Source organism: Equus caballus, chromosome 1 (assembly GCF_041296265.1).
Source record: "Equus caballus isolate H_3958 breed thoroughbred chromosome 1, TB-T2T, whole genome shotgun sequence".
Taxonomy (NCBI): Eukaryota; Metazoa; Chordata; class Mammalia; order Perissodactyla; family Equidae; genus Equus; species Equus caballus.
Genome location: NC_091684.1, coordinates 86,826,792 through 86,848,591, shown reverse-complemented (window position 1 = coordinate 86,848,591; position 21,800 = coordinate 86,826,792). Strand labels below are relative to the sequence as shown.

The 21,800-nt window shown below is 41.2% G+C and overlaps 1 long non-coding RNA gene across 2 annotated transcripts; it reads right to left on the bottom strand.

The window, feature by feature from the left end:
• Positions 1-355: 355 nt before the first annotated feature.
• On the bottom strand, positions 356-21,138 carry LOC138916434 (uncharacterized). 2 transcript variants are annotated; one of them, XR_011423702.1, is made up of 3 exons: positions 20,630-21,138; positions 4,139-4,215; positions 356-2,952 (listed from the first exon to the last, which is right to left on the bottom strand). It is a non-coding gene; the product is annotated as an uncharacterized lncRNA (long non-coding RNA). The 2 variants fall into 2 exon arrangements; XR_011423703.1 differs by lacking the exon at positions 20,630-21,138 and adding an exon at positions 6,937-14,188.
• Positions 21,139-21,800: the final 662 nt, after the last annotated feature.

Below are 21,800 nucleotides of genomic sequence, written 5' to 3'. Positions count from 1 at the left end.
GTTTAATAGCACATTCCTGTTGCAGTTTTTCTGTTAAGTGAGTAGGTCCCCATCATGGCTGGTTGCTAAGCTCAGGGGCTTATAATTGCTGTAGGCCTCTGACCTGCAAGGCTTTTGTCAGCTCTCTCAGGATTGCAGCTGAGTTGAGCTGGCCCCAGTCACAGGAGCACCCAATCATTTCAGGCTTTGGAAGGTGGGGCCGATCCCCTGTGTGGCTATTTGAGAAGCACAAGTCTTCTGCAGCTGACAAGCCCCACCACCCACAGGCCACACATACCATCAACACAGTCCTGCCCTGTGCACACATCTCCACCCCGTCAAGCAGACCCAGTCACCCCACTGCAGAGGCCCCACATACTCCACCAATGCCCCACTCACTCCACCCACTCCTTGCACATGCCCTACACCTCAGAGGTGGACCCACTCACCAGGCTGCAGAGGATCCAGGCACCTAGCCTATGCAGGCCCACAAGTTGCCTGAGGGCTTGCTCTTGTGTGGGGCCAGTCCTTAGGGCAGGCTGCCTGCCCCGGCTGAGCTGGATTAACTCAGTGCTCTAGTGGGTGGGGCAAACCCTGGGCTAACAGGTAGGGGAAGAACTCCAATGGCATCTGCCAGTGTTGGTTTCAGCACACCTGTACTAGGTGACAACAATGGCTGCCACCAATATTTCACTCCTTGGAGAGGGCTCACCTGTCACCAAGATGAACCCAGAGCCTACCACGTGAGTCTCTTTTCACGAAAGGACTGTGCACCTTTCTTTCTGGTGATTTTAGGTTGCTTTCCAAAATGGGTGAATCTGTGCATGGACCATTTAAGAGCCAGCTTTTTTCCCCTTATGTCCAACAGCTTTTCTCCATTATAATTGGTAGGCAGCAAAGCCAGATGTTATGACACTCATCTTGGTTGTGCTGAGTCCAAAAGATGCTTATAGCAGTAATGTTCCCCTGCTCAGTTCCCTCACTTCTCCAGGGAAGGCTTCATACCTTAAGGTTGCTCCCAGCTGGCTGTGCAACACCACAGTTTGCAAAGGTTGCTTTTTTCCTCTCCAGAAAGGAATTTCTGCCTCTTCCACTGCAATCAGAACTGGACCTTGTTGTGAAGGTTCTTTTCATCCAGTCTTCAGTTATCTCTCAGGGACAATTCTTCCAAAAGTAGTTATAAATTTGTTGTGTCCATGGGAGGAGGTGAGTTCACAGCCCGCCTAAGCCACTGTCTTGACATCAACCATTCCTGGTTCCATTTTAAAATTATAATTGTACCACAGAAGAACTAATTTGGTAATTATATTGGACCAATGTTCTATATTTTTAAAGTAGCTGGTATTAACTTATTTATGCAGCTTTAAGAGAATTATTTTTACCTAAGAAGAATGGATCATAATTTTATCATTAGTTTAAGTTGCAGTATGAACCCTCAGCCTCTGGCATTATAGAAATATTTTAATGCCTCATTTTCCTAATAAGTATATCGAAATAATGTCACATTTAAAACATAGTTTAAAAATCACAGTCCCTTTTTATCTGGCATTACTTAAAATCATATATATGTATGCATACACACACACACACACCCATAGATACAATGTAGTTTCTTTAAAAGAATTAATTATTCACTTGATATTGCCATAAAAGATTCTCTCTAATGGGAATACTGAAGAAAAGAGGATACAAATTTAATGTTGATTTATTAGAATCATTCTTCCTATTTTCATACTCATTTTACAGATGTGGAAATGGAGGTGGAGAAAACATCACAGGAGGAGGACCTGGGACAACTGCCAGCTGATTAGTTGGGCAACTGAAGTAAAGGCAACCCAGTCGTCTGGGTCATCTCTGGCCCAGGGGGCGATAAGAGAGGAGGGGGATCTGCCTCTAGGCTGGAGTTGTGAGGTGGGTAGCCCATCCTGCTTCTCCTCATTTACACTAGAAATTGGCCAGGATATAAGTCTGTGGTGCTTCCTGGACTCTCACTCCCTCTCTCCCAAGAGGATGTACAAATAAAGGCAACAGACATTCTATAGAGAGTCTCATCTAGGAAGATAAACTCATGACCTAAAAGTACCAAATACGTGGGGCGAGCTGACACTGTGGAGGAGAGAAAAATAAAGGGACTAACTTGCTTGGGAGAAAACAGAGGTAAAAGAGTAAACAGGGCAGGGTTTTATATATTTTAAAAGCATGATTGATGACTTCAGACATTTAAGAGAAGGGATCACATACGTGAAAGGCCATTATATACTTTAAAAATTTTACAGATCTTGCAAATGAAATATCTAGTTGTTTAAAAATCACTTCGGGCCATCAGCAGATGAATGGGTAAACTAAATGTGGTATATACATATAATGGGATATTTTGCGGCCTTAAAAAGGAATTTAATCCTGACACGTGCTACAACATGGATGAATCTTGAAGACTTTATACTAAGTGAAATAAGCCAGACACAAACGGACAAATACTGTATGACTCCTCTTAAATGAGATATCTAGAATAGGCAAATACATAGAAGCAGAAAGTAGAATAGAGTTATCCGGGGCTGGGGAGAGGAGAGAATGGGAGTCAGTGTTTAATGGGCACAGTATTTCAGTTTGGGATGATGAACAGGTTCTGAAAATGAATAGTGATGATCGTTGCACAACATTATGAATGTACTTAATGCTGTTGAGTTGTACACTTAAAATGGTTAAAATTGTAAATTTTGTGTTATGTATTTTTTACCACAATTTAAAAAAAAATCACTTTGGATTACACAGGAGAATAAGCATAGCAGCTGATGAAGAATTTCGCCCAAAGTTAAAAGGCATAGTGGAAACATTTAAAAGTTTTAATATTGGGGCCAGCCCAGTAGCATCATGGTTATCTTCACGAGGCCCACTTCAGTGGCCCAGGGTTCACAGGTTTGGATCCTGGCACAGACTTAGACACTGTTCATCAAGCCGTGTTGTGGCAGCATCCTATATACAAAATGGAGGAAGATTGGCACAGATGTTACCTCAGGGCCAGTCTTCCTCAAGCAAAAAGAGGAAGATTGGCAACAGATATTAGCTCAGGGCCAATCTTCCTCACCAAAAAAAAAAGTTTTAATATTGATCCAATACATTTAACTGACTTTATTGTCATTATTCGTCATCAACTTTTTCCCCAGAGATATCGCTATAAGGAGCCCAGCCCATTCCCATCCACCTATTAGGCCCCAGCCTGGGAGCCCCAGCTGCACCCAGCACCTGGGCTTGTGCTCTAGCTAACACCTGTGACTACCTGTGCCTACTTGTGCCTCCAGTGCCTCAGAGGAGCACCCCAGGAAGCCCAACACCAGCAGCAGCCCCTTGGCAGCCTACTGGGAGGCAGACACCTCCATGGCCCAGCCTGTCCCCTTCTGGAGCACAGGTCTCAGAAAATGAGAGACAGCAAAATCAGTGATTTGATCACTCAAAAGGGCCAGAAAAATCTTCTTCCAGCTTTCAGTAGCCCTAGCCAAAAGCTGAAAAGTCCAGTCCTTCACTTCTTTCTCCGCGAGGCCCCCTGCCTGCGCCTTCTTCCTCAGCCAGGCCCCTCCAGGGTAGATGCATTGTGGTAGCTGGAGTCTTTTCTTGGCATCTGCAGATCTCTCAGCAGAGTAGATTTGCGGGGAGAGGAAGCAGTTGTGGGTAGTGAGCAGAGGGGAGCCCGTGACCGGGGGCATGCAAAGGGAGGGAGCCAAGGGCTTGTACATCAAGAGGAAAATGCAGGCTGAAAGCCATGAATCTTGGCTGTTTTCTCCCTCTGTCTCCAAGAGGAGTTACAGCGTGTTAGCCCACGTGTGTCCTGATTTACCTGGCCATGGAGTCTGACTACCCCACTGAAGCCCCATTTGCTGCCTGTTATTGATGGACTCAGGATCCTTGAGTAAACCTGTTTCCTGAGAAGCCTCGTCCCAGGCCTGGTAAAACCTAGCAGGTGCCAGTCGCCCATGGCTTTTACTGCCTTGAGCTGATGTGGGGTGGGGCGGGGCTAAAGGATCTGGAAGCACCTTTCTGTATCAGCTCAATAAAACAGTCCGTTCTAATCATTTCCTTATTGAATGGCTGAGTGACTGTGCACTTGAGTGTGCACTGCGCTAGCAGCCAATCACCTCAGGAACCGCGGCGTGGGGGCGCTCACCTTGTGCCAGGCTTCATGATGCTTTTCACGGATCACGGCCTCAGCACAATCGCGGGAGGCAAATGCTGCTCTTTCTCCTGTTTTCAGAACGAGGAAATTGAAGTTGGGAAATTGTTACAGAGAAAACAAGAGACGATGTAGGATTTGGCTCTATGCGGTCTGATTCCAGGGTCATGGTCCTAACCACTGAAGGACATGTTTCTAGAGTCTAGTTTTAATTCTGCTACTACTCACTGTGTGAACTTGTGTAAGTCATTCATCCGTCTGGGCCTTGCTTTCCTTCTCTGTAAATGATCACTAAGCTGCTTCTGAGTTGAGGTTTTATGACTGTTATTTGAGCACTTGCTATTTAGAAGTTCTCCTCTGCTAGATGTTGAACTAATAAAAATATTTTTGAGTGAACTTTTTAGTGTATGTTAATTTTGAAGGCCATTTAGTTCATGAGGCCTCTTTTGATCTCTACTGCCTAGTTTACTATCCAACCTGAACTGATCTGCTGTGCCCCAAAACAAGCACCAAGGGCTAAGCTTTTAGTTTTCCCTACTTCTGGACAAACCTTTTTATTTGGCGCCCACTGTTTCTGGGTTATAGGACTTATACTGGCTTTGCCTTGCAAATCTTCCTTTACTGTCTTGAACCTGTTTTCCTCTTTCAAGAACTTCCAGGATTTGCAGTAGAACCTGGTTATGTACAAATCACTCATAGTGAGCAATCAGACAAACCCAACATCATTATGAGAAAATTTGGGGGTGGGGTAAATAGACCACAATATTGTATTTGGAATTAGAGAGGCTGGTGTTCAGATCCTAGAACCTGCCTTTTTTTTTTTTTTTTTTTTGAATAGTGTGACTTTGGACAAGTCAGTTAGCTTCTCTGAGCCCCAGTTTCCTCAAATTTCTAAAACAACATTTTTCCTATAACAGCAAACTATATGATGCACTAAGTATTAACTTATTTAATCCTCACAACCACCTTATAGATAAGTATTTTATCGTCCCCATTTTACAGACGGGTTAAGCTCAGACAGTTACTAAGTGGTGGAGTCAGAATTTGACCCAAGCTCTTGGCTCCAGAGCTCAATGTTCTTAACCATGGCAGAACCTTAATTGAGTTAGTCGCATGTATAATACCAACTCCCAACTCTCTGGCCTGACTTTCATGCTCCAAGCTCCCAGTGATTTGTCAAGGAAAAAGCCAAGTACAAATCGTTGTATCACAGGAAAGTGGAGTCAGGTTAGTATCCAATAACTTTTATGCTCTTAAATCCCTGGCATAAGCAGCAGCATCCCCCATGATTTTACTCAACTCAGAAGATTGACTCGTAACCTCTGGGAAAGGACGGGGCCTCTGCCTGTCCCAACAATGCTGAGAGAGTTGAGTATTGCCTTTGAACTCCATCTTCAGGGCGGGACCTGTCCTAGCCCATAGAGACCCTTACTGTACAGAGCCGAATCGTGAATGGTCTATAAAGAGCAGAGATGAGACTTCCTGGAGCCGTGAGCTCTAGGCTCAGCTGAGAAGAGGACCACATTTGTCTTCAAGATTCTTCAGCTTCCTTTGGGAGGTGTTCTATTGGGAAGGTTTCAAACTGGTATTCTGTGGCCTCACACAGCCCACAGAACTAACCTGTTTGGCTTGCAAATTGTTGACTTACAGGTTTTTAAAACGTAATTAGTTGTCAACACTTAGCAATAAAAAGCGTTCATGTTTATATCCAAGTTGCTGGCCTCGAAAAATCTGAAGGTCTGACAGCAGTCCCACGTGTCAACCACCAGCTGGAGCTCAGCAGATGCTGCTGCCCTTGCAACGGGCATGTGCACCTCTTCCCTACAGCCCCGCTCACCAGCACCCCCAGCAGCCCATTTCGCTAATGTCCATACCTCCTGGACTCCTCATAGCAATTGAAGCGGCAATCCCTATCCTAGCTTCTTAGGGCTTTTCCTTGACATCAGCCCTTTTCACCAGATGCCTAGCACCTTTCTAGTTGAAGGCTGTCCACTCCATTTACTCAGTTGTTGACTATTTCCAGGTTAAAAAAAAAAAAACAAAAAAACTTAGCCCTGCTAAAATGCAAATTCTCCTTAGGAGCCATTAAGTGAATGGTGCTAATAATGAGGATTTCAGGCATCCAGAAAATCCATTTTATCAAATGGCCTTCTGGTAGGGCATCTTTGATGACAAATGATCTTTAGAGTCTAAAATATATTCATTTTAAGACTATAGTGTTTTTAGTTTTTATTTCACAAATGAACCTTTTAAAAAATGAATGTCAAGATGCCAGAATTAATATATGTTATGCTGCAGAAATGTGATGTCTGCAGAAAGCTATATGATGATCAGCTTATAGCCAACTTAAGAAGGGACTGTTTCTTGAAAACTCTTGAAATAGTATGCACATAAGTGACTAAGACAGAATCTTTCATAGAGAGAATTTTCTTCATGAGAAAATCTTCAAACCTCCAAATTGAGATATGAGATCTGACAATTTTTTTATAATTTGATACTTTCTAAGAGTATATCCTACTCTGGGTTACCTTTAGATAGACTTCACAACTCATTATTCTTGACAACAGTTAAACCATAATACTAAATCAAGTTCTCTGGAAAATCTAGAATTATAGTCCCATATAGAGTGAAAGTCCATTCAGATGTGAGTGGACGTGAACCAAGATGGCAGGATCATCAGAACCGTAATTGAGAATATTGCTTCTCCCATAAGTAATCAGTAATTACAGATTTATGTTAATTTCGCATCTCAAAAGTATGTACTGTGCAGTATAAAAAGCATCGCAATTTACCGTTCCTCCACAGGGAATGAGAACGCATTGCTGTCAAGCAGGTGTGCTATCCAGAAAGAACAAGAAGTGTCCATGTCTTTTGAAGTCTTATATTTGTAGTCCTAGTCCTGTTTGTACCCACATTTGACACAATTCAAATTACTTTCTGTCCTTTTAAAAATTTATGAAGTGACTCATGGTTTTGTTTACCTTTAATTTTCACCAAATATTTTAACCACAGAACATCAGAAAGAAAGAAGGCAGTCGTCTACTTAGATTTTATAGGGCACCCAAAACTCTCTGCCACTCAACATCACCAGGCTTTGACAGTCTGAAATCACAGCTGTTGGAGACACACTGTGCTGCCAACAAAATCTGCACCCTCTCTGATCTTGATGTCATTTCCATTCATAGTACCACATGTCTGCATGTCTACCTGGATCTCAACCTCCGTCACCCCTAATTTTACATTTTTTTAGCCCCATCTGCAATAAGCAATGAAAATCTGTGACTTCTTTATTTCATATTTCTCCATCAGCCATTTTGTTACTATTGCCAGTATTTCTTACCCTATTTAGACCAGTAGTCTCCAAATATCTTTTCTGGTAACAGCTTTATTGAGATACAATTTACGTATCACATAATTCACCTATTTAAAGTGTACAATTCAAGGGCTTTTAGTATATTCAAAAAATTATGAAACCATCACCACAAGACATTTTAGAACATTCGCGTTGACCCCAAGAGAAAGTGTATACCCATTAGCATTCATTCCCCATTTCCCTCCAAGCCCTGAGTCCCTGGCAGTCACTAATCTACTTCTGTCTCTGTAGCTTTGCCTCCTCTGGACATTTTATATAAATGGGATCACACAAGATGTGGTCTTTAGGATTCCTTTCTTTCACTTAGTGTGATATTTTCAGGGTTCACTCTTGTTGTAGTAGGTATCTGTACTGCGTTCACCGACAAATAACTCCATCTTATGGATGTATCACACTGAAGAATTTAAAGATAGCAAGTGTTTCAGTAATGTGCAGCAATGAGAAATCTTCTGTGTTTCTGACAGTGGAGTAAATTGTTATGACTATTATGAAGAGCAATTGGCAATATGGGTGTAGTTAAAGAAGCGGGTACCTTAGGACACAGCAGTTACCCTCAGGTATGCATTCTATAGAAATGCTTTCACGGGTGCACAAAAGACACAAAAACATACATCCAGAGGCAGCTTTTTATGCAAAAAATTATAATCTTTCTTACTGTTCATGAAGAAGAGAATGGATGTACCATTGGGATACCTTATACCATCTGACATCCACTTTCTTCTTCATGAACAGTATATTCATTCAAAGGAATATTTCATAATGATCTATAGACATGGATGAAATCTTCATAATTCTAAGCAAAAGGTAAACTTTCCAGAAGAACACATGCAACAGAGTATCATGTATGTAAATTTAAAAAAATTTTAAACAATCCTATATACCTACCTTTATATTTTTCCAAAAACATTTATTTATTCTTTTTTTTTTTTACTTTATTTTTTTTATCTTTTTTTTTTATTGAGTTATTGGTAGGTTACAATCTTGTGAAATTTCAGTTGTACATTAATGTTTGTCAGACATGTTTTAGGTGCACCACTTCACCCTTTGTGTCCACCCCCCACCCCACCTTTCCCCTGGTATCCACTAAACTGTTCTTGGTCCATAGTTTTAAATTCCTCATATGAGTGGAGTCATACACAGATTATCTTTCTCTTGCTGGATTATTTCACTTAACATAATTCTCTCAAGGCCCATCCATGTTATTGCAAATGGAATGATTTTGTTCTGTTTTGCAGCTGAGTGGTATTCCATTGTATATATGTACCACATCTTCTTTATCCATTCGTCTGTTGATGGGCACTTAGGTTGCTTCCACGTCTTGGCTATTGTAAACAGTGCTGCAATAAACATTGGGGTGCACAGGACTTTTGGGATTGCTGACTTCAGGCTCTTTGGATAAATACCCAGTAGTGGGATGGCTGGATCGTATGGTAGTTCTATTTTTAGTTTTTTGAGGAATCTCCATACTGTTTTCCATAGTGGCTGCACCAGTTTGCATTCCCACCAGCAGTGTATGAGGGTTCCTTTTTCTCCGCAACCTCTCCAACATTTGTTGCTATTAGTTTTAGATATTTTTGTCATTCTAACGGGTGTAAGGTGATATCTTAGTGTAGTTTTGATTTGCATTTCCCTGATGATCAGCGATGATGAGCATCTTTTCATGTGCCTATTGGCCATCAGTATATCTTCTTTGGAGAAATGTCTGTTCATGTCTCCAGCCCATTTTTTGATTGGGTTGTTTGATGTTTTGTGATTGAGTTGTGAGAGTTCTTTATATATTAAGGATATTAAGCCTTTGTCAGATATATGACTTGCAAATATTTTTTCCCAGTTAGTGGGTTGTTTTTTTGTTTCAATCCTGTTTTCATTTGCCTTGAAGAAGCTCTTTAATCTGATGAAGTCCCATTTGTTTATTCTTTCTATTGTTTCCCTTCTCTGAGAAGGCATGGCGTCCGAAAAGATCCTTTTAATACTGATGTCAAAGAGTGTACTGCCTACGTTTTCTTCCAGAAGCCTTATGGTTTCAGGTCTCACCTTTAGGTCTTTAATCCATTTTGAGTTTATTTTGGTGAATGGTGAAAAAGAATGGTCAATTTTAATTCTTTTACATGTGGCTTTCCAGTTTTCCCAGCACCATTTGTTGAAAAGACTTTCTTTTCTCCATTGTATGCCCTCAGCTCCTTTGTCAAAGATAAGCTGTCCATAGATGTGTGGTTTTATTTCTGGGCTTTCAATTTTGTTCCATTGATCTGTGCACCTGTTTTTGTACCAGTACCATGCTGTTTTGATTACTGTAGCTTTGTAGTATGTTTTGAAGTCAGGGATTGTGATGCCTCCCGTTTTGTTCTTTTTTCTCAGGATTGCTTTAGCAATTCGGGGTCTTTTGTTGCCCCATACGAATTTTAGGATTCTTTGTTCTAATTCTGTAAAGAATGTCATTGGGATTCTGATTGGGATGGCGTTGAATCTGTAGATTGCTTTAGGTAGAATAGACATTTTAACTATGTCAAAAACATTTATTTATTCTTAAAAGCAAGCCCCCTAACTCCACCTCAGCTGTGGTTCTTGGAAGTTTACAAGCAATAGAAAATAACTCTAAATTTTTAAAAAACAGGGGTGTATTAAAATTATACTGAACAATCCATATAGTCAAAGAAAGTGCTGAACTGTGAAATCTTGAAATGAAATCAAGGCAGCACCAAAGTCCTCAGCAGCAGGCCCTTCCCTGTGGGCCCTGCCATTGTGTGCCTCTGCTTCTGACACCTTAAGTCATTTGTGGGTTTTCTCCTTGGAAACCTAAATTCCTGAAAGTGTATGTCATTGACCCAACTTAGTTTCACCTCCCTGCGGGGGGAGCGGGTAGTCCAGCATGTTCCCTTCTATTACTGATTGTGCTGTCACGGGTAATGCACCTCTCAGATCTCCGACTAAAGGGCTCTAAATGACGCAGGGCCCTGATGCTATACTCTGAAATCCATCACTAGGTTAGCACAGAGCCCACGCTCCTCTACAGGCTGCTCCCAGCCAACAACTGAGCTCAGCAGGGATGTGAGGTCAGCCCGTTCCTGGACGATGCAGACTCCTCAGACACAGGACTCCCCTGAACGGACTTGAGAACTATGCTTCAGTTTAAGACTCTTCCACTCCATCTTCCTTCCTATGTTCTCTCTCTTCTTTAATCAGACCTATATCCAAATCTGACAGCTTTCCCATCTTCTCCCAGCTCTCTCCCCTTTTTCTCTGACAGGCACTTTACCAACGAAATTTCTTGCACATATAATCCTATCCTACCATCTGATCTCGAAGGAACTGGGGTTACAATTTCAAGTACCATTTACAGCGGGTGAGGACAGTTCTCCGAATGATGGGTGCTGCACAGAAAAAAAACACCTATATTCCAACACCATCATATTCCAGCCCTTAGCTTCCTAGCACACACACATATACACACTACAAATCCTTCTTCTGAGGGTTTCCCTGTCTAGGATCTTGCAAATTTCCACACACAGCTGTAAACACTCTCATCCCCCTACAAATGAAAGGCAATCGAAAGCCATGCCTACATCTTGCATCTAGAAGTAAAGATTTAGATGTTTTCTGAGTTTACAAAGCTTCCAATAATGTCCATTCCACCTCTTACTTCATCTCAATACTTTCTTAATATTCTGAAGTCCATTATGAATTTAACCTCTGCCCAAATACTGCTAATAATGGGAGAGGTAAGCACAGAGAGAAGGGAAATTTAAAGAATAAATAAAGGACCAAGAAAATAAGGAAATACAGACTGAGGCAAAGTTTGGTTAAAAGGTTACAGCTGGTACCATGTCTTCCCTCCTCCTAGCCACATCTGACAGCAGCTCTACTGGTCAGGGATGTGTACTCAGTGGCTGAACCCTCAGTAGAGTCATTCCCTAGGGCTCCGAGTCTATGGTCCTTCTGCCAGTGAAGGGTAAGAGTAATCTTTTCGCACCTGTGCTGTTGGGAATAGGAATTAAGGAAGAATCCCAGACAGGACGCAGATTGTCACCATTCTCTTCATGGCCTCCATCATATCACAGAGTATCCATTTGGATGCTTTGAGGGGAACGAAGTAACAGAATCTCCATTTAAAACTGAATCAGATGATGAACTTCATTTTCTAAAGAACATGTAGTCAGAAAGTGTATTAGGTTTCAGGCACTTTTTGATTAGAGGTCCTGCTCAATTTTTTGCATCTTCTCTTTGCTCTTTGCTCTGGTCAGCTTTGTCTATGCTACCAAGAGCAACACAATGGGGGATTGGCTGCTTCCTTTCAGATGCAATGTATGCTTTGAATTAGCGGCATATATAGTTTTACTTTTCCAACAGCAGAATACACAGACACAGGAACCCAAGGGTACAGTTGGGCCATGGAGGGACAAGAGGATTCTTCCCACAATTACAGCTCACAAACTACTTGCTTCATTTCCCCAGGACTCTTGGTTCTGCAGGTCTGAAGGTTTTACTGATGTGTTCTCCGTCCTCCCACCCCATCCCAAAACATAGTAAGTTTTTCACTGAAACAGAAGCTGACACTGCCACCTGGCTGTGTTTGGCTTTTTGCACAACCAGGAAAACAGATGAGAAGAAGAGAATTAGGGTTACAGTGTTGACGTGTATGTGACCCTGACTCTATCTAAAAGGGAAAGAGAATTTCGCTCCTTGTGGACACTTCCCTCAGCATCTATCCCTCCTTTCCTCCTTTGCATCAGAACCCCAATTTTCAGACATCATCCATTTGTTCCCCTTATGACTCACATAATTCCAGAGATGATAATCCTGTTCCCAGTCACGGAGGTGGGTCCTGATTGGTCTAAATCAAATATGGTGACTCCATGGCCTTACCATAATAGAATCGGAACACTAAGTTAGAGCCAGTTAACACAGGACAACCCCAGGCTGTTATTATTGGTTCAGGGGTAGGGAAGTGACCAAAGTTGGTCCAGTCGGACTTATGAAAAGAGCTTTTATTCTACGATTGGGGTAAAGGTAAGTGAAGAAATGTCTTGACCTACAAGCTACTGGCAGCTATGTTGTGATCTTGAGGGAAGGTAGTCTGCAATCTTCTGTGCAACATTGCTTCAATGTTTAATAAGGGTTATTAGATCCGTATTCCTGTATTTACGCAATTCATTTCTAATTTATTTTAAAACCACACTGCTCAAAGTAGAATTCTGTTTTTCCAAACTAATCAAAAGAAAGTTAGAAATTTCTTTGTTACTTAACATTTCAACTACTAATAGAACACTCATTTAAGCAATGCAACAGATCTCTTGCAATTTAATATTCTTTTGCAATAAGTAATCAAATTTCAGGCATCAAAAAACAATTTTTTTAAATCATATTTAGGATCTGTAAAAGATCTTTTGATTATTCTTTCTAATGTGTCCCACTGTGTTTTTCAGTCCAAAATGACTTGTCATCCCAAAATTCATTCTTGATCATTTCCTGTTGCCAAAGAGAATCCATAGATAATGTTACTGGGGGAGCCAGGACCATCAGAAAAGGAAAATCCAAAGGCAGAATGTGTCTATCCTGGTGGAGGAAAACTTGCTGCCTTTTCCAAAAAGAAAGGAGTCCAAAGTCACTGGCATACCACTAGGTAACTGGCTGGTCACCTCAGGTCAGGGTGCCAGATTGGGGGTTCAGTGTGAATTACGGTGGCCAGCAAATTAGGCATTGCACAATGGCAGCTTTGGTGATCGAAGGTCTATATTACTGAACTTTCACGTAACTTGCAGCCCTGCCGCTAACAATGATGTATTCATGAGCACACTGGGTTGGCCAAGGAAACGAGAGGCTAACATCTAGACCTCAGGTTGTCTTATCTCCTTAATTAAGGACTTCCTCTGCAATGGGATATAAATAATTTTCTTGGCCTTTTGGGGACATGGTGAAGGCATTAATGAAAGTAGCATTCATATGGTTTAAAGCCAATATTCTCATCATTCCAAGTCTTGGCGCTTCTTCTTTCACATCAAGGTATCTCAACCTTGGCACTATAGTCATTTTGTGGATCATTTTCTTTTTGTGGCCTGGATCGTTCTTTGTGGTTGGAGACTGTCCTGCTCATTGTAGGATGTTTAGCAGTACCTCTGGCCTCTACTCACTAGAAGCCTGGAGCACCCTGCCAATTGTGACAATAAAAATTGTAGACACTGCCAAATTGTCTGAGAACCACTGCTATATTATGCCAAAGGATTTCTTATCTATCTATATAACTTACTGTTATCACCATTAGACCCAAGCTTGCAATAGCTAACCCAGAAAACTGTTGAAATGTAGCAGCAGTATACTGAATGCAGACTCTGGTGATCACACTGATAGCAACACCATCATCTGGATTCAAAATTATGATCCTCTTGGTTACACATCTTCAAAATTCAAGTCCCACAAATATTCCCCCAATTTTCAAGAAACAAAGTAGTGAACTCTTACAGTGTCTTTTTTCCTATTCCTATTCTGCAATTCTGCAAACCCTCACCATGCCAAGGCTGTACTGAAATTGAAACCGGATTACAAGGCAAGCGACCACTGCTATTACTACCATTGCTGCTGCTGTTGCTGGTACTACCACGTGCCAGGCACTGTTTTTTTCACTTTGCAACTATTAACTTTTTTACTGCTCCTAACAACTGCATGGGGTTAGTACCGAGATATCAAAAAGTTAAGCAAGTTGCCTAAAATCACGTTGCAAACTAGTGGCAATGCAGTGAATGGGGGATTGTTTGCTTCCTCCCCTAAGGAAGGTGACTCTGACTAACAAAGAGGGGTGGGGTGGGAGGGGAAATGTGGTCTTTCTCTGGAATCCTCAAGGGAAGACAGTGATGGGTGTTTGTGTACAGGCTGACATTTGTGTAATTCTTTCCTGAATCTTCTCATTTGATTATTTTATTTCTGGATCCCCCTTATTCTTTGTTCTGATCCTAGCTAATAAAATCCTGGCTCAGGTCAGAGACTGCAAATCTGTAATTAGCCGTTGTTCATGAATGTTTTTTGAAGTAAAAATGATCATTGAGCCGGGTTCTGTTAGAAGACAAAATTCTGAGCAGTGCTGCAACCTGAAAGATTGTTAAATAGATGAAGGTGGGGGGTTTTCTTTAAGACTTGATTATAGCAAGATTATAAATCCTAACCCACACTGCAGCAACGTGCTGGATATGGGAGAGGGGGTCAGCTTGAAAGTCTAGGACACGAGAGATAAGCGTTGGGGCAGTCCTGGTATAGGGCAGTTTCACTACAGCCATGGAAATTGCCCTGTGGCTTTGGTTGGGGCCAAGAGACTCACCCATATACGTGTCAGCTTTTCAAAGGGGTATTCTGAAAATACGCACAGATCGATATATATACGAAACATACTCAGATCTAATTTCCAGCCTGCTAAAGCATACTTCAATTCATTGTGATTCTTTCAGTTTGCTCTGGAAATAGCTCCTCTTCTCCCTCTTTAGCTTTGCTGTTCTTTTCCCTCCATTCCACTCTGATCCTTTAACTCCTCTAGTCCCCCAAAGCCCAGCTCAAATGCTACCTTTACCCTGAGGTGTAGCCAACCTCACTGCCACAGGCCAAAGCAATCGCTCTCCTGTGAAGCCCAGTGGCAACTGTAGCCCACTGCATTCATTTAGCACTCATCATTAACTGCTCTGTATATTATTTGGGTGTGGTTGCATCATAGCCTGTCCAGACTATAACATTCCTGAAGAGAGAAATCCTTACTCATGTAATTGCTCCCTGATTATCACAGTACCTATACGTAATTGCCAATAAACATTTGTTGATTGAATCATTCATATTGTTTGAATTTTCCATTTGATCCCAAAGAATATTCCAGAGGAACATCCTAGAATCAGTGCCCCTTGTGGAAAGAGAAAATTATAAACTCTAAATACTTTGATTTAGCTCTTGTTAAATTTGAAGCTATGGGGGGAAAAAATCAGTGTAATATTTCCTTGAGAGGATAAGATCAATGATGCAAGCACTTCTGAGAAAGCAACAACCAACTTATCAGTACTCTTCGACAGAGAAAAAGGAAGCTGAGAAAGATTTACTCATCAGTCTCTGTGGCAACACAAAGAGAAAAGAACATTACCCAAAACGAAGGCTGAACATACTCTGATTTTTAGCATTATGAAGTTGAGTTTCTGACTAATTTTTTTCTATGAAGGCCAAAACAGTCTCCCGTAACAATCTATTCTTGAGTGCAAATTTTTGTGCCCTCTCCTATGGAATTTAACCCTTAGCCTTGAGTGTAGAGATGCAAGTTTATTGTAAGATATTGTATTTATTATGTGTTTATTATAGGGAATTATAATTTTTAAATTCATTTGTTGTAGAAATTTAATTTACTCACCCAAGTTTTAAGGTATATGCTATCACTATAATGATTAATTTGCCATCTGTGCTCTTACACCTTTGTTCTCTAACTTCACCAATATAGATGCAGCATAAATTCACTTTCTAGGCAGAAAGTATTAAGACACTTTGTCTTGACATTCTTTCTCAGGCCTGGTTCAGAAAAATATATTTTATAATTTTAACAGACTTATCTAAGTAAAATATGAATCTTGTTTCTCCAATATCCTGAATATTTCTTTTAAAGGGCTTAAATATAACATTTCTTGAAAAGGATGTACAATGGAAAGCAATTTTTCATTAACAAAGGATATTATAACTTCTCCAAAAAGATCATCAGAGAGCCAAAATGTCAAAATGATTCTCCTGCATATGGGTACCAATGCATGGAATCCTATCAGCTCAAGGTTTTCTGAAGCACGATTTTAAATGGCTAGTGATGTTTTTCACAACAAAGGCTTCAGAGCTCCTTGTTAGGTTGCTATGGTGTTAAGAGATTGTGTGAATTAAATTGCCCTGAGTATTTGCAGTTCCGTGATGCTAGCAAATGTATTGCCAGTCTACCCTGACAGTGTTTGGGTTGACCTGCCATTTTAATGAATGAGGAAACAGTTGATGAACGGCTCTATTTCAACTTAAAGGTGTTGGGATGAAATGTAATTACATACTTTGTATTTTTAGTAGCAAGGTGAATTTGTATGAATGAACCAGCTGGACATTGGTTCCTACAAATATTGTACTATATAGGGGATACTAGTGATTTCTTTCTTGGATCTCTATCTGTGACTTATATGAGTGACTTTTTGCTTGACATTATGTTTTCTGGCCTTTTCTGAAAACACTTCTCTTTCTTTTGAAAAGCAATAGGCATAAAAGTTAAGGTCAGAAAGTCAAGGGACACCTGAACCCTAGCTATGTTGATCTCCATGTGTTTACATGTATACTTCCTGAACCAAATGAAGCTAAAAGACAGAATTAGAAGGATGGAGGGAGAGGTAAAAAATGACCTTATAAAACCCCTTATTCTCAGAACCTCTATTCTCAGCTCCATTACTGTACTTTTTAATTTTATTTATTTTTTATTTTTCCTTCTTCTCCCCAAAGCCCCCCAGTACATAGTCATGTATTTCAGTTGTAGGTCTTTCTAGATGTGGCATGTGGGATGCCGCCTGAATATGGCTTGATGAGGTCTGCACCCAGGATCTGAACTGGCGAAACCCTGGGCCACTGAAGCAGAGTGCATGAACTTAACCACTCAGCCATGGGGCCGGCCCCTCCATTATTGTACTTCTAAGCTTTAGAGTTTTCATTGGGTTTTTTTTCCCATATAGTTACCATTTCCCTGCTGAGAGTCTCTATCTCATCTGTTCAACCATTAAGCCCTTATTTTCCTTTAAGTCTTTGAGCATATATTTAGGCTTATAAGCCTAAAACACTTTTTATATTGCCCTTTACAGAAAAAGCTGCCAACACCTGCTCTAGGACAGGGTCTTTACTCCTAGGGTATGGTTCTTCTGTTGTTTTACATGGATGTTTGGGTGTTGTAAAAGTCATGAACTGATAAGGCCGGAACTCTGTCTCCCCACGGTGCTTGACTTCTACTATCTCTACTCAATTCTCAACCTCATAGCAGCCATTCCCTGGTAGACTTTGCTTTGTCTTTCTTTGTGCATATATAGCCCAATCCTCTGCCAAGATTTGCAGGAAACCACTCAGATTTCTGTCTGCCAAGGATTTTCAGGAAGCTCCTACATACATTTCTGCCTTTGCTATCTGGGCAGTTCCCTCCTCTCCAGTGTTCAGCGCTTCAGTAGCCCCAAACTCTACTGTCTTCCTCTTCATCTCAGTGGGACCACCATGCTATGCTTGGGTTCCAGGTCCCTGCACTGCTGTCAGGAAATTGTCCCTACACAGACAATTTCCTCTTGTTGGAAGAAAAGAGGAAAATAGAAATTTCTAAAAAGGAAAATATTATGTTTTTCAAATCTTGGTGATGTCTGATCCTATTCTAGGCTGTCTAAGCCCACTACAATTATGGGGATTTTATAAAAGAAAACATTAATTCTTCTGAAGTACTGTAATATAAATTAGGAATGCAATATTCCAGTCCTGTTAGTTCAAGGCTTGTACACCATCTTCACATCATACTTTTCCATAAAACTAAACTTGAGCTTTCAAGAGCTCCTTATGCCCTTGGCTGTGTACCCGAAGAATGCTGAGAAGCCCTACTCAAGAAGTATGAATAGTCTGAAGCATTCTGACCTTAACTTAACAAATATTTCAAATTTATGTGGATTCAGAGATTCCTGGTAAACTAATAACTGCATTTTATCAATACTCAGAGATTTTTATTTTAAGGTTCGATGTCACAAAAGCTTTGAGGAGAACCTAGAAAGAGGGATGATTCTTTCATTGCTAGTTTGATTATCAGTTTGGAAATAAAAAAGAGTATTATATGAAGCCTACCTCATATTTAAAAGATGATTTAAAAGTAATCAATTCTTCACATATTTGACATCACAAATAAAGTTTTTTGCATACTGGTTTCTGTAAAAAAAAAGTAATGCTTAATATTTTTTATGTTTTTCTTCAACAGTCCCATAACATATGCCTGTTTACTTCTCAATTATGAAGAAGAGACTGTAAAAATTCAGTTTTTTTGACACATCACGTCATCCTATCATCACCATGACATAAAGATGAAGAAAATGCACCAGGATGCTTCCTGCCCCATTTTGAGCCAGGCAGTAGCATAAGGAGAGTCTGCCTTCAGGCAGGAGTTCCTCCCATCCACCCCTAGTAGTAGGGAGAGTAAGAGGTCAAGTTATCAGGGACTCCCAAGCTCAGATTTGTTAATAACCAACAATCACAAACATTTGAGGAAAACCAACATCACAAAAGAGAGACGACAATCTCTACAAATGAAGAGTCTTTTTAAAAACAGAAGGAGGTTCTAAAATAATTGTAGTTAACATTTTTAGAAGCCTAAGAGACGATGGCACCTGCCAAAAATGGAGTGGGTGTTGAGAAAAGATCTTGCAAGAGAAAAACAGTTTTTAAAGGTAAATTCCCCAGATGGGCTGAATAGCAAAGACATGGCTCAAGAGTAAATCAGTGATGGGATTATCAAGCCAAGGACTGTTTTGAGAATGTGCTGTAGAGAGAGGGAAGATATGAAAGAAAGTTTAGATACAAAGGACAAATCCTAAAGTTCCAATATCATTCCCAACTTGTTTTATTTATGTTGCCATTCCCTTCCTGCTTTTTTTTTCCCAGCCAAAAATAAGTCATCTTAGTCAGCCTTTTCTCTTTCCGAGTTTGAGGCACCATACAGTCCATCACAGGGGCCAAAGGCATCCCTGTACCTGATGAGCTGAGACCCCTTGGACGTCAACACTAGAGAAGGTGCCAGCCTGGCACCTATGAGTGTGTTCTTCCAGGGCCCACAGCCTGGACAGAGAGCTTGCCCTCTTGTGTCCCATGGTCTGTGGCAGTCCTTCCCTCTGGACCCTAGTCTGCTGCTCTTCCTTCCGAAGCTCAGGTCTCAAACTAAAGGTTGATCCTGGAAAAGCTCAAAGCAATGAGACTCAGGAAGGCTTCCCTGCGTGGAGCCTCCAAAATTTTCTAACTGATATTTAGCCTGTCCTGGTAACCTGCATAGCCTTAGCATTTGGCCTGGACTTTACAAAACATAGGGGTCAGATTCCTTTTCTCTCTTTCTCTCTCTCTGGCCTCATACCAACTGGGAGTTCTTAGAAGTTTCATCAGTGACTTCTAGGTGTAGCTTCTGCACCCTTTTCACTGAAAGCCCAATTAAAGGCTTTCATAATCACCACCATTTTAATCATATATAAGCAATTAAATTTTAAAAATAAACAACCAGCCAATGTATGTAAACTCTCTGGTGGCAGCACAGGGTGTGAGAAAGACTGGAGTTCCATATCTTGTGAAATGCCAACAAAGGCTGGGTTCAGAGACCTGGGACTCTGGATCTTTGGCAGTTTCCATGATTGCAAATACAAATGTGCCAAATTCTGAGGATCAACATGCTAACTCTGAAAGAGTAAAAATTTGTCAAGACTGAAAGAGTGGAAATCAGTTTGTGCTGAAAAAGAAAAAGCAGCCCTGCTATGAATCAGGCCTAGAGCACAGGCACAGACAAAGGCAGCAGCCCAGGTCACAGGAATCACTGTTTCTCTATTTGTAAAATACCATGAGGACTCCTTCTTTGAGTGACTACTGCTTTCTTAACAATGACGCCCCCAGACCTGCTTTGCTATTCTCCATGTATTACTGGGGTTACCCAATTTTTTAGCCACTCCGTCCTCATGACAGCACCTATTATGGGCTACATGTTTGTGTTCCCCCCCAATTCATATGTTGAAATCCTAACCCCCAATGTGATGTCATGAGGAGTTGTGGCCTTTGGGAGGTGATCAAGTCATGAGGATAGAGTCCTCATGAATGGGATTAGTGCCCTGATAAGAAAAGACAAGAGAGCCTGTTCTCTCTGCTGACAACCATGTGAAGATAAAATGAGAAGATGGCTGTCTACAAACTAGGAAGTGGGCTCTCACCAGACAACTGATCTGCTGACCCCTTGATCTTGAATTTCCCAGCCTTCAGAACTGTGAGTCATAAGTCGTTGTTTAAGTTACCCAGTCTATGGTCATTTGTTATAGCAGCCTGCATCGAATCAGACAGCACCCAAGTCCTGGTTAACTCTTGCTTCTACTAATTACCTTAGAAACAGCAGCCAATCCAGAACTGACCTCTGCTTCCCTTAGGCCTGCCTCAGACACCTTCAGCAGGAGCCCAAACCTTTCAAAAGATGCTTTCCTCTTCCCTCTTGGAAAGCAGCATTCTATGGTTCCTGTGGAACGTCCTCCTGTTACCTCCCAAGGTGGGGTCCTTTGCTCGCTGCAAGACAAGCCAATAGTCAGAAGGCAAGGCAGTAGGAGAGAAAGGGTTTCTTTATTACAGCTTGCTAGCAAGAGGGAAGATGGCTGACTCATGTCTGAAAGAACCATCTCTTGGAATAAAGACTACAGGCCAGTTATATACTGGCCTGATCTCCAGGTAGGGGAGGTTGCTGGTCTCTGGGTGGAGCCTCCATCTGATCTCTGGGTCGAGGCAGACATCTGGTCCCAGTTCCTGAGGGCCCTTTGTTTTACTGGATATGCATCAGAGAATGGAACAACACCTTATACCCTGATCTTCCAGTTGTCATTGATGATGGCTATCAGTATAGGCTCTCTGCCTGGGGGTCATCACATTCCTAAGAACCTCAAAAGAACAAAGTTATCATCTTAAAGCAGCTGGGAGGGACCACAAAATCCACAGAGCATGCCTGGGTTAATCAGTTCATTTAAAGTTACAATATGGTTTCTTTTCTACAATATGGATTCCTTTTTATCAACCTTGTGTTGATCCAGTATCACTCCCTTACTGTTGTAGGGGAAGAAGACAAATCCTCTACCCTCTGGGTCCTTCTGGCTGATCTACGAATTAAGTTGACATGAGATAGAATAACAGGAGAAAATCAAACAAAGCTTTATAACATGTATACATGGGAGAAACTCAGGAAAACTGAGCAACTTGCCAGAATGTCTGAGGATGTCATCTTAAATACCATCTTTAGCAAAAGACAAAGGAGGATGCTGGGGGTGGCTGGAGTCAGTTATGGGAAACGATCAGAAAAGCATAGTAAACAAGAAGAAGGTTATTATGCAGATTTAAGTCCTTGCCTTCCTCATTGATAAGAGTTTCTAGAGATAAGGTCATCTCCCCTTCTTCCTGATACAGAGAGGGAGACACCTTTACAAATGGAGATTTCCTTTACAAATGTAAATGTCTTCACAAAGGGTAACTTCTACTTTTCAGAGTTCCCCCATCTGCAGTTTCTTAAAAGTA